Raw genomic sequence first — 13,886 nt, 5'->3', positions numbered from 1 at the left:
AAGGCCATTATCTAAGTCACCAGCAACCTCCCTTTCTCCCTTTAATGATCTTATTATTGTCACCATCCCTCGTACATATTATTTCTGAAGAGTTTGTAACTTTGCCTCCCACATGGAGCCCCACACTAGATAAAGTGAACTAGTCTGGGTCGGAGCTGTACCCAGTGCAGTGGATTGTAACCACAGCTCAATGGCCTGTCCTGCTGGCATAGGGAGCAGGGTGGATACAAAAACATCATTTACGTCTGCTTCGGGGGAGTGTATTCTGTGGAGTTACAACATTTCAAGCAAAAACAGTGACCTCACGGTCTGAAGGACTAATTCGTGGCTCTAAAACAGTGGTTCTCAACCTTCCTAATGCCGCGACCCTTTAGTACAGTTCCTCATGTTGTGGTGACCCCCAACCATAAAATTATTTTCGTTGCTACTTCATAACTGTAATTTTGCTACTGTTATGAATCATAATATAAATATCTGATATGCAGGATGTATTTAGGAGACCCCTGTGAAAGGGTCGTTCGATCCCCAAAGGGGTCGCGACCCACAGGTTGAGAACCGCTGCTCTAAAATACTGAAGTCCCCATTTTGCTTCATACATCTTGGCTCTGTGATCTGTGCCTTTATCCCCCTCAGTATCCCTCGACTCTGGCCACTATGCAAATTCCCTGAGGGTAGGGATCCTATCCGCCCTGTCAGCATTGTCCCTCCTACAGCCAGGGCAGCACCTTGCACAGAGCAGACAATCAATTCTTGTTGAAGGGATGAACAATTCATCGTTCAGACTGATGTAAAATAGCCTGCGTATTTCAAAAGTCTGTAGGACCTGTTTCTCATACTGCACCTGCTGGGGGAGGTGATTAATTACTATTTTAGTTGGAAAAGCACTCCCACCGCCTAGGAAGAAGGAAGAGTAGTAACAAGTAAAGGAAGCTGGTGAATTGTGTTAACGACTTGCTTTAATTATGCCACTAAAACCTGGAAAAGACCCATTCTTAAAGGTTATTATGGGAGTGGCTCCTTCAGCACCTTCTCTTTGCCGTTCCTGTGTTTCCTGCACAGATTTCTCCCTTCTGGGTTTTCGTGCAGCCAATCTTACCTACCCTGCATTTAAATTAATCCATTCCTTTTCCTCCTCAGATTTACTAGCCTGAATTTATCCAATCCATGTCTATCTCTGACAATTACACTTCACTCACAAACGTTTATTAAGTGTTTATGTTCAAATTGGACATTGAGTTGATCTAGGTATTGTTTGAAAATGCAGTAAACTGCCTGGCCGCTGTGGCTCAGTGCTGGAGCATTGACCCATGCACCAAGAGGTCGCCAGTTCAATTCCCAGTCAGGGCACAGGCCCAGGAATCTATCCCCAGTGGGGGCCATCCAGGAGGCAGCCAACCGATGATTCTCTTTCATCGATGTTTCTCTCTCTTTCTCTTTCCCTTTCTCTCTCTCTAAAAATCAATAAAAACATATTTAAAAACATAAAAATGGGGATTGAACCAAGATGGTGGCATAGGTAAACACCGGAGACTGCTGCCGCAAACAACCACTTCAAAAATACAACTAAAAGACACAACAGACATCACCCAGAACCACAGGAAAGCTGGCTGAGGAGAGACTCTTCAACTAGAAGGAAAGAGAACAGCAAACCGAGGCTCAGAGGCAGTGCAGTGTGGAAAATATAAAGGTACCGAGGTGCTCGCGCAAAGTGGGCTGGTGGCTGAGGGCGCGGTTGTCGTTTTCAATCAGGAGGGAGTCTCAGACTCTGAGCTCCAGATCTGGCCAAGTCTCTAGGGACCCAGACTCAAACGGGAGAAGCAGGACTGTCTGGCTACGGTCCCTCCGAGGTTTGCAGCGGTTGCTGGGACAGAGAGGCAGAGCCCCTGGGGACGGACTGAGAGCAGCCATAACTGCTCCCTCCACCCGCCTTGTTGATCCCGCCCCGCCCAAGCCCTGCGCAGAGCCATTTGCCGGATCGCCTCAGGCAAAGGCTAGATTAGCACCTCCCCAGAGGACAGAAGTTTTCCACACAGCTGATTCTCACAGCCAGTCAGCCTGGTGGTCAAATCCCTCAGTATTAACTAAAAAAATCAAGGCTTAACTAGAACAAGACTGCGCACAAAGACCACAAGGGGGTGCACCAAGAAAGCATAAAAAATGAGGAGACAAAAAAACATGACAGAAATGGAGGATGGAGCTAAAAAACGCAATTTTGAGGGCTTGCAATAAACTTGTGGAGAGCCTCACAAAAACTAATGAGACCCTCCATGCTACGATAAAGAAACTAGAAATTAAGCATACACGGACTGAAATAAAGAATATTATACCCAATAGCAGACCAGAGGAGTGCAAGAATCAAGCCAAAGATTTGAAATGCGAAGAAGCAAAAAACACCCAACCGGAAAAGCAAAATGAAAAAAGAATCCGAAAATACGAAGATAGTGTAAGGAGCCTCTGGGACAGCTTCAAGCGCACTAATGTCAGAATTATTGGGGTGCCAGAAGATGAGAGACAGCAAGATATTGAAAACCTATTTGAAGAAATAATGGCAGAAAACTTCCCCCACCTGGTGAAAGAAATGGACTTACAGGTCCAAGAAGCGCAGAGAACCCCAAACAAAAGGAATCCAAAGAGGACCACACCAAGACACATCATCATTAAAATGCCAAGAGCAAAAGACAAAGAGAGAATCTTAAAAGCAGCAAGAGAAAGAGACTCAATTACCTACAAGGGAATACCCATGCGACTGTCAGCTGATTTCTCAATAGAAACTTTGCAGACCAGAAGGGAATGGCAAGAAATATTCAAAGTGCTGAATACCAAGAACCTACAACCAAGAGTACTTTATCCAGCAAAGCTATCATTCAGAATTGAAGGTCAGATAAAGAGCTTCACAGATAAGGAAAAGCTAAAGGAGTTCATCACCACTAAACCAGTATTATACGAAATACTGAAAGGTATCCTTTAAGAAGAGGAAGAAGAAAAAGGTAAAGATACAAATTGTGAACAACAAACATGCATCTATCAACAAGTGAATATAAGAATCAAGTGAATAAATAATCTGATGTACAGAATGAACTGGTGATTATAATGAATCAGGGACATAGAAAGGGAATGGACAGACTATTCTTGGGGGGGAAAGGGGAATGGGAGATGCGGGAAGAGACTGGACAAAAATCGTGCACCTATGGATGAGGACAGTGGGTGAGGAGTGAGGGCGGAGGGTGGGGTGGGAACTGGGAGGAGGGGAGTTATGGGGGGGGAAGAGGAACAAATGTAATCTGAACAATAAAGATTTAATTAAAAAAAAAACAAAGAAAAAAAAACATAAAAATGTAGTAAACCTGTTTCATCATTTACGACCATAGTTCCCAGGGTTTTCCCACTGTGACACACACAATAGATGAAATATATATATATACACACACACATATATATATCAAATAATTCCTTGGGTCTCTTGTGAGTCCACACGATACAAAATGGTAAATTGGTATTTTGATGAGGTGTGGAATATTTGCATAGTTTCAAAGTATCTCCCCACAAAATGCTCACGCATTACAAAGGAACACTGCCTGCATACACAACCTTAAATCAAATGATCAGTGTGAACATTGCCACTAATGGGACAATTGAAATTACATACCCCCTAATCATGTACAATTAGACGAACCCATAATATTTTTGCCAAAGATGTATAATATGAATCTAATTGTGAGGAAGTATCATGTAAAAACATCTATAAAATAACTTCAGACTCAAGAGTCAAGATAAGAAAAGTCAAAAAAGACTGAGCAACTGCTCTAGACTGAAAGAAACTAAAGAGGGGACAACTAAAGTGACTGTTTCATTCTGAACTGACTCCTTTTGCTATTAAAGAAATTACTAGAACATCTGGAAAAACTTGGGTGGGGTGTGAGGACCAGATAGCAGTGATGCATTGGTGTTAGTTTTCTGATTTTGATAGCTGTGTTGAGGTTATCTAAGAGAATGTCCTTGCTTGTGGGAAACACACATTAGAGTATTAAGGGATGATGGGACATCAGGTTGGCAACTTAACTCTTAGATGGTTTGGGGTTGGAGGCAGGGGTAGGAGATCTTTGTACTGTACTGGCAACTTTTCTTTTAGTTTGAAATTGCTTGAGGAAAAGCATTTGTAAGCAGTGGTACTAGACTTATTAGCAACCTATCACTGGCAGTATGCCAATGTTGTGGTTGAAAGCGGCTGATCCAAGACCAAAAAGCATCGTTGCTAAAGCTGTCAATCAGTATTCCCACTTCAGGCTCAGGCTCGGTGCCCAAGCCCCACGTTGGTCATGTCCTTGCAGGTTACAGGGAGCCGTGATGAGAACTTTCTGACTATGACCATCACTCTCCAAAAGTCAATTCAGCCATCCCTTTCATCCAGGTTTTCCCATCGTCCCCTTGTGAAAATACACACAGGTGGTGTGATCTGGTGTCATCCAGTTCTAAGAGCAGGTGATTTCAATATGATTTTCTAGCTTATTTTTGAGCATGTTATGCTGCATCACTTCTGAACTTGTGGTAACACATACTGGATGGTGGATGCAAACTGTGGAGAGAGGTGCCACATTAAGTCCTAGGAAACTGCAAGCTCAGAGATGATAAAGCAAAAGAGCCAGTTCTTCTGGACAGCCTCTCCTTTTCTCTTTCAAAGAGCAGTTAATGGTTAGAAATTGCTAATTAATCTGGTGTTATTTTTTAATCCTAAATTTGAACAGCAGAGTCTGGAATGAGTTATCAGAACAAGGGCATCAGGAGAAACCGGTTTTCAAAACAGAATAAGACCAGGTTAGGCCTAGAAAATACAAAAGTTTTGAAAACATAAAGCTGTTCAATATATATTATCACAAAATGGATACTAGCATCATCTATGATGAGTTCCATATTTTAATCAGCAAAATTTAGATCCATTCAGAACAGCTCAAATTTTTGCTGTTCTGTTCTTTTCTCATATGACTTGTATTTGGTTCCAAGCAGAATCAAGCAGAATTCATAATTACTTGACTGTATTGGTGTAATTAGGGGGAAAGGCCAGTGAGCATTTCATGCAATGCAATTTGGGCCAGAAAGTTGGAAGCTGCTTTAAATTTTTTCACCGCCAGGGGGCAGTGTTAGGCTACCACAGAAATTACTACTCATGTTAGAAATTACGACTAGTGTTCCTTAGTTTCTGGCGAGTAACTTCCTGCAGGCAAGGGGATTGAAAAGGATATAAGGAGAAATAAGACAGCATCAATCAGACCGTCAAACCTCAGAGGGAAGGTAGGGGAGAGTGGGGGTAAGGGGAAGAGATCAACCAAGGGATTGTATGCATGCATCTAAGCCTAACCAATGGACACAGACACCAGGGGGGTGAGGGCATGGCGGGGGAGGGGGAGAGGCGGGGAATGGGGCTCTAAGGACACATATGTAATACCTTAATCAATAAAGAAAAAAAATTAAAAAAAGAAGTTGTTAAAATCCTGGGTTCGGGAATCAGAGTGTCTAGGCCCTAAATCCTGTTTGAGCCACTTACTGGCTGTGCAATGAGGAACAAACTACTGAATTATTTAAGCCTCAGTTTCCTCAACTTCAAAACAACTACCCTAAGGCATTGTTGTGAGGATGAAATCACAAAATATATGCAGAGCATTGGCACATGCTATGGACATGTTGAAGTCCATGCCATGTGTTGACAGTCTAACCCCCAGTAACTCAAAATGCAATCTTCTTTGAAGAAAGGATCATTGCAGATGTAATCAGTGAGCATGAATGATGTCATTCCAGTGGGCCTAATCCGATATGGCTGGTGTCCTTATAAAAAGAGGGGAGTATGTCCTGGTCAGTGTGAGTTCATGGTTAGAACATCAGCCCTCACATTGAAGGGTCTAGGGTTCAATTCCTGGTTAAGGGCATGTACCAGGGTTGCAGGTTCTATCCTCAGCTGGGTAGGGGCATGCAGGAGGCAACTAATCAAAGTTCTCTCTCTCTCTTCTCTCTCTCTCTCTCTCTCTCTCTCGACACAGAGACATGCACACAGGAAGAACATCTTGTGAAGGTGATTGCAGAGATTGGGAGGATACTTCTGCGAGCCAAGATATGCTGAAGATTGACAAACCAGCAGAAACTAGCCCAGAAGCCAGAAACAGAGCCTCCCTCACAGCCTCAGAAGGAATCCACCCTGCGGGCACCTTGCTATCAGAGCTCCAGCCTCCAGAACTGTGAGAAAATAAATTTCTGTTCTTGAAGCCACCCAGTATGTGGTGCTTTGTTAAAGCAGCCCTGAGAAATATACAGTGCATGATAAGTACCAAAATACTAGCTGTTATTTGCAGTTCTGTACACTTTTAATCTAATTGTACTAAAGCAACAAGACGCTTTCTACTGAAAATTAAAGTGCAACAGAAGGCAAAACTCCCAACAGAGAGAGGGGGTTTCAATGAAATGCAAGGGGATGTGTGCTAACAATGAGAATCCTAAGGTCTTCCCTGAAGAGGGCTACCCAGAGGCTACATGAGCCATTGAGGGAGTAGCATTTGGAGCCCCAAGATGTAGATTTGAATCGCGAGCACTTGCTTATATAGGTATTAGTTCTCATTAAAAGAAGGGCTCCTGCCCTGGCCAGTGAGGCTCATTTGCAGCAAAAGCAGGTTCCATTCTGGTCAGGGCACACACTGGGGTGGAAGGTTCCATACCCCATCAGGGCGTGGCTGGGAGGCAACTCATCAATGTCTCTCTCTATCTCTCTCTCATATCCATGTTTCTCCCACTCCTCTTTCTTCCCCTCTCTCTAATAAAAAAATGAATCACTTTATTTTGAAAGCAAAGAGGGGCTCCTGCTGGTTGGAGGATTGGATTGAATAACCTGTACCATCTCACTTAAACTCAGTACGTACATTTCAACCATTTGCCTTTGACCCTATAGAAGCTGGAAAAGGACAGGAGGCAGAGAAGCTTGGTGGTAATTGGGTTATTTTTCTTTGCTAGGATCTAGAATCTCCAACAGCTATTTAATTAAAGGCTAAAATCAGCTAGGTAGGATTAAGGCTGAGGAACTGCCAGAAGCTCCCCAACCCCTGCCACCATGTAGCAGACCTCTTCACCATTTCACCCCCAGCCCTACCCCACAAGGCAGTGAGTAAAAGTCTTACATAACTTGAGCTGGAATAGGCAGCACTGCAAGTTTCCATACTTGACAGGTGACTTTGAGTCTCTTTCTCAGACTCAAAGAAGAAACTGGGCCCCACTGGCTGCCCTGGAGGGCTGTGTGCAGTTTGGGGACAGGCTTGGCATGAAGCTGCCTCTTGGGTGCATGACAAAGAGAACATAGGAGGGGCTATTACCTTGAGAGTGGCCCTAAATGCCCCACACCCAGGTCATTGCCACATCCCACAACCAGGGCAGACAATGCCGTTAGGTCAGACTGGATTTTAACTAAAAAGAATTACAGGTGTGGGGACCCTTTGCTTGATGATGTGAACAAACCAACCAAAAAAGACATTTTGAGGCAATTGGGAAAATATGAACATGGACTGAGCATTAGATAAACTTAAAGCTCTCTTTGTCTTTATTAAAAGGGATCATGGCACAGTGGTTTTTGTCAAAGATCAAAGGCCTTCTTCATGAAAGAGGTCCACAGTAAAATATCCTGGTTTCTGGGATGAAGTTTGTGTTTTTCATATTTCTTCAAAGGACTCTGCTGCTTGGCTGGCTGGCTGGGGACCCCACTGTTTTCTTCTTTGAGTAGGTGAGTCTTCATACTGTTTTCCGCCATTTCCCCTCATACTTTGATTCTTCGCTTTTAAAAGACCAGACATTTTAGAATCATTCTTATGTGGCTTTTGCTGCAGTGGTTGCCTGTGCTTTACCCACTGGCCCCCAGGACCTTCGGGAAATCACTACCCACTGTGCTGGAATTTTGTCTGACTCCGTTTTTCGACAGTGGGCTTCGCTGGATTTCTACGAGCTGGAGAAAATCCACTGTCAGCCTGAGGAATCACCGAATCTTCCAGAAAGCCAGCCCCTTAAGGTCTGACAAAAGGAAGAGCCATCAACAAGTTGTTAGGAGCCAAACCAAGTTTGGATTGTGGGATCATTTCATTTCTATGACATGACAATGTCTCTGTGCAGATTCACACAATGTTCTGAATTTCTCTTCTGGGTTTCTGGTTAAATTTTGCATCTTTGAGAATTCCTGGAATGATGTACACACAAGCGAGCTGATCATTGATTTTAAGTTCCATATAATTGTTGTTACAATGTAATAAATGTTATCAAAACCAGTTTCTTAAAAGACCACTCTAGCAGTACAATCATGAGGAGCTTCTTTATTTCCTTTCCTGTGTGAAATGCCCAGACTGATTGGCTAGGTACCCTTAAATCAGAAGAACATTTTCCAGTGTCTTTTCAAGTATAATTGCATCATATATGGATATTCCCATTTTTACTTCCTCTAGTCACCCAAAACTTTTTCCACATCCTCACCATGAAGCAGCAAAAATAGACAATAACTGAAGACAACTTTAGCAAAACCCCTTATCCCACATGCAGTTAATTCCAGTGTGTTCTGCATGTAGAAATCCAAGTAAAAACAACAGACAAGTTCAATCTGAAAGCACAATGAAATAGGATTGTGTGCTGGGAATGTGCAAAGTAAATTGGCTTCTTAGAGTTTGTTTGGAGGTCCTGACAGGGGAGCACAGCAACTCTTAGACCCGTGAGAATTTCTTGACAACTGGAAGGAAGAGAATAATCCTTAATGACCAGAGTCACCCATGTAGAGGGTCTCAGGACAAAAGCAGATTTCCCACGGCCCTCCAGCAGCGTATGCTCTTAGCTTTGGATAGTGATAGATGGTAATTAGACTTATTGTGATGATCCCATTGTACGGTTTATAAATGCCAAAGCATTATGCTGAACAACTGAAGTTAATATAATATTGAATGCCAATTATACTTTAATTAAAAATTCTTTAAGAATAGATGAACTGATAAATAAGTGAATGGATGGATGAATGGGTGAGGGGATGGGTGGGCAGGTGGACAGGAGGTGGAGGAGTGAGTGAGTCCTGGGATGGAAGGCTAGCCCAGAGCCCTCTGACCAACATACTGACGTTCTTTCTTGCTGTCAGCAGCCACCACCAGTGTTGTGGGCCTGCTGCTTTCCCTACCAGCCTGGCCTCCCCATTTGCCCAGGAAGCCCATGGAGCCACCACTGTGTACCGCAGGGGACAGTGTTACCTGGGCTTAGGCCTGTGACCACCATCCTCAACACAGTCCTCACCAGCTTCCTGTCTGTGACCAGGTGGCCCCACATGACCAATGTCCCGGGAAACACTGTCTTTTTCTCTTCATGCCTATGATCTTCTGATTTCCTTGGTGGATTTAGGTTTTTAATAAGCCTGGGTTACTTTCCTGTTTTAAGAAATAAAAATAATAATGAATTTTAATGAAAAGTCATAAGTAGCCCCAGATCTTGGCTTAATGTCATAAAGCACAGATTCTAGAGTCTGAGAGATGGGGGATGAGTTCCCACCCAGCCACTGCCTAGCTAGGAGCATTTAGCAGTGAGGTACCCCTCTGACACTCCATTTCCTCTAGAAAGAGATAATACTACCTCCTGGCCTGTTGTGAAGGTCAAATGAGATGACATTATTTACTGAAGGGCTCAGAATAGAGACTGGAATACAATAACTGCTTAGCAAATGTCCTCTATTGTTATCATTACTATGATTGCTATATGATGGCCAGTGTGAGCTGGAATAAGATCCCAGGTGGGCTGATGTCAGCTGCAGAGGCTGCAGTTCCAGCTGGACTCCCCGGAGCTTACACTCTGCCATTCCCATAATGCCCTACAGATCCAGCCCTGCCCAAGCGCCAGCCACCTGTACGAGATGCTGCTCAGCTCCTCCAGGTTGGTGGGCATAAGGTACCAGTACATATGGTCGCACCACTGCACGTACATCTCCATGCAGTGCAGGTTCATTGTGTACACCTCCAGTGGCTCCACTGCTCACTGCAGGGGGGGGGGCGGGGAAGAAAAGAACAATTACACCCCAACTCCTCACAGCAGATTCTAACTTTATGGATTCTCCCTCCTCCTCCTGGTCCTCTCCTGTCCTCACTGAAAAGAACATCCTCTACCTGGACCAGTCAATGTGTGATTGGTTTTTGTTGTCGTTTTCTAAGAAACCCTCTTTCACTTTGTAGGATGAATATTTTTAAAATATTTTTCTTTGCTAAAACAATCCTATGGGGTGGGGTACATAACTGTAGCTGGAAATGCATCCCATTTGTGTTGGCCTACTGTGTGCATGAAAATGCATAGGGCAATCCAGAGAGCAACTAGGAAGAATGGCAGTTGACGCTGCAGAGGGAGAACTAAGAAATTTAAAGGGGAGAAGAATAGCTTTCATCATCTAAAATTATGTGCACATGCTTTTATTAAGTTAAGTATTAGTTAAAAACATAAGAAACAGGCCAAATAAAATAAAGTATTTTATTTTCAAGTGATTGACTATTATGGTTCAATTTTCAAAACTAGTTAGATGTACAGCTGATGCTTGAACAATGTGGGGGAGCACTGAAGAATCCAAGTATAATGATTCCCCGAAAAACTTAGCAATGAATACCTACTGTTGACCGGAAGTCTTAATGGTAACATAAACACATGATTAGATCATTTTGTACATTATATACTGTATTCTTACAATAAAGTAAGCTATGGGAAAGAGTTAGTGAGAAAACCACACAAGAATATATATACAGCCCTGACTGGTTTGGTTCAGTGGATAGAGGGTTGACCTGCTGACTGAATGGTCCCAGGTTCAATTCTGGTCAAGAGCATGTACCTTGGATGTGGGCACTTTCCCCGTAGGGAGTAGTGTGCAGTAGGCAGCTGATCAATGTTTCTCTCTTATCGATGTTTCTAATTCTATCCCTCCCTTCCTCTCTGTAAAAAAATCAATAAAATATATATTTTTAAAAAGATAATATATACACTTATAGGATTGTACATATTTATTGAAAAAACTCTATGTGTAAGTGGACCTGTGTAGTTCAAACCCATGTTGCTCAAGGATTAACTACACATCAAGTACTAAGGAAAAGTCTCCAGATTACATATCAAAAGGTTTATTCATGATTCTTTGTATCCTTAGGCCATTACCCATCAAGGACAGACAGCATAAGTCTATGTCAGTTGAAGTTATTTTTACTTTGTGTGGTTATGTCACGAACTTCATTTACTGTTAGTGTCAAATGTTTCTGATTTTAATTTTGTTTTAAACATGCATTTTTATTGATTTCAGAGAAAGAAGAGAGAGGGAGAGATAGAAACATCAATGATGAGAGAGAATCATTGATCACCTGCCTCCTGCATGCCCCGTACTGGCTATTGAGCCCACAACCCAGACATGTGCCCCAACCTGGAATTGAACCCTGACTTTCTGATTCATAGGTCAATGCTGAACCACTGAGCCATGTTTAATAAAAAAAAAATTCTTATTAAATTATTTTATAGGATGTAAAAGACTTACCTAAACCCAAAGTCAAAACTAGCAAACAAAGTACATTCAGGGAAACATACCTCCTTTCCCTCGCCCACCTCTGTAAGTAACCATGTGATTAGCTTCTGACTTATCCTTCCATTGTTCCTGAAACAGAGACAAATAATGTACATATTAATATTTCTTCTTTTTGCATAAAAGATGACATAATATGCACATTCTTTGCACTTTGCTTTTTAAAAAAAAATGTTGATTAAGACCGAATTAGCCTCCCATTTAACCGAATGAAATGGAAAGTTGTTGAACAATACATATTTCTGTAGGAATTTTTAGATTTTCTAACCTTGCAATGTATTTTCTGCATCCTGTCTTCATACTTCTGTGCATGTGAGGCATACAGAGGGGTCTGGATGGATACACGGCAAACTGATGATGGCAGTGCTATTTCCAGGGAGCAACGTGGGGATTAAGGATGGCCAAAGCCTAATTTAACTTTCTCTGTAACATTTTACTATTTTACTATTGTTTTACAGGGAAAGTTAATTCATATGATACTTGTGCAACTAAAATCTCAATTTTAATACTAGTATAAAAGCTAAACCATAGGTGACCTGTAGATGATGGACATCCAAGTTCACTGTTACTCCAGGTAGCAGGGAGGGGCAAGGCCTCAGGCAGGTCACCTGTGAGCTGCTGCTGGAATCCCTCTGCAGGAGGATGCTCTGGAGGCAAGAAGGCAGCTCTGGGAGGACTGAGAGACAAAGAGGCAGGAGGGAGTCTGGGGGAGGCTGCATCACCCAGGCTCAGGGTCCTGCACTGAACTCAGGAGGGCAGTTGTGTTGGGAGTCAGGAAGCCCAGTTTTATCTCTGTTCCTGAAATCAGCAAGTCCCCTCTCAAGGCATCTGGTTCCTATCTGTCAAATAAAAGGGTAGGAGTCTCATTTTCTGTTCCCTGGAGCCTCTTCAGAGACCATCCCAGCTTCTGGGCCTCAACTCCCACCCCTATAAGCAGAAACCCCCATATTTAACTGTTCTGTACTTGAGATTCTAGCTGACATCTTTGTTAGATTCAGACTAACTGACTGTAAGAATGGCCTGATTTTTTACTCCCTTCTCTGCATATGAGCCTTTTGCCCTGTAACTTCTAGTAGTTCCTGCCTACTCTGATGCTAGGCTTGGTCATGTGACCTCCCTTGGCCAATAGAATGTTAGCAAAGTGCCCAGGGCGAAGACTTTAAAAGAGCTTATGTATGTCTCTCTTTAGGATCTGACTTCACTATGAGAACACACACAGGTTAGCCTGCTGGAGGATGAGACATGGAGTTGAGCCAAGTCACCCCAGGCATGTGAGAGAGCCCCATGAAGGTCAATAGATGTTTTAGCTGACCTTTAGAGCAGAACTCCCCTCTGACCCAGAGACTCAGGAGAAGAAGGAAAAGAATGAAGTTGGAAGTCACTGACCTTTGGGAGTGGCTTGTTAGGCAGGATTAGTGTGGCAATTGATGGCTGACACATCACTTGGGAAGAGAACCAATTCCTGCTTTGGGCCCCTAAACTGAATGCTCTGTGAGAACAGAGATGTCTGAGTGGGTCACTGAAGTATTCCTGGCATTCCAGGACACTATGGACAGCACCTGACATAGGATGGGCACTTCATCAGCATTTGCTGAATAAATGAAAGTCTAGCACTGTGCTAGGTGCTTTATACACACTCTCTTGTTTAACTTGCACACAAACCTCTCCTCTAAACCATTACTCCCATATGATAGATGGGGAAACTGAGGCCCACAAGTATGAGAGCTTGCCTGTGGCCACAGAGCTAGGAAATGGTGGGTCTGGAGTTCAAATGCAGGTCTGTCAGATTCCAGAGTCACTTTCTACCCTAAACCTAAGGGTGAGACACTGTCCAATGCCCCAGACCCCTAGTCCTCACCATTCCTACCACAGCCTGATGGAGGGAACCCAAATCCCTGGGATAATCTTCTCATCACCTGGTGGCTGATGGTGGACTCCCAGTGCATCATGCAGTGCAGGTGACCATCCAGGCGGCCCCTGATGAGCAATGAGCTAGGGCAGCTGCGTGGGACTGCGTTAGGCCACAGTCTGTGCATAGAAGGCATGGATCTGCTCATTGACCTGGGAGGGAAGATGCAAGGTCACCCACAATGCTGGGATCCATGGGAAGCATCAGGCAGACAGAAAAGAGGTCCATCTGGGACACTGAGTCCTCCAAACAGCTCTTTTCTATTCAGCATACATGAACTGAGCACTTACTCTGTGCATGGCACTGGCTAGGCCCTGGAAATACACAAAAGTAAGCAGGCTACTTTTTTCTTTCAATCAATCCTTCCTTCCCTGCCTCTCTTCCTCCTACTTT

The 13,886-nt window shown here is 43.4% G+C and overlaps 1 pseudogene; it reads right to left on the bottom strand.

Annotated features, from left to right (window-relative positions):
* Positions 1-7,603: 7,603 nt before the first annotated feature.
* On the bottom strand, positions 7,604-9,987 carry LOC139018501 (m7GpppN-mRNA hydrolase pseudogene; annotated as a pseudogene).
* Positions 9,988-13,886: the final 3,899 nt, after the last annotated feature.

This window comes from Myotis yumanensis, unplaced genomic scaffold, assembly GCF_028538775.1.
Source record: "Myotis yumanensis isolate MYYU_CA2020_CCGP unplaced genomic scaffold, mMyoYum1.0.hap1 SCAF_10, whole genome shotgun sequence".
Taxonomy (NCBI): Eukaryota; Metazoa; Chordata; class Mammalia; order Chiroptera; family Vespertilionidae; genus Myotis; species Myotis yumanensis.
This window is presented reverse-complemented; position numbering and strand designations above follow the sequence as displayed.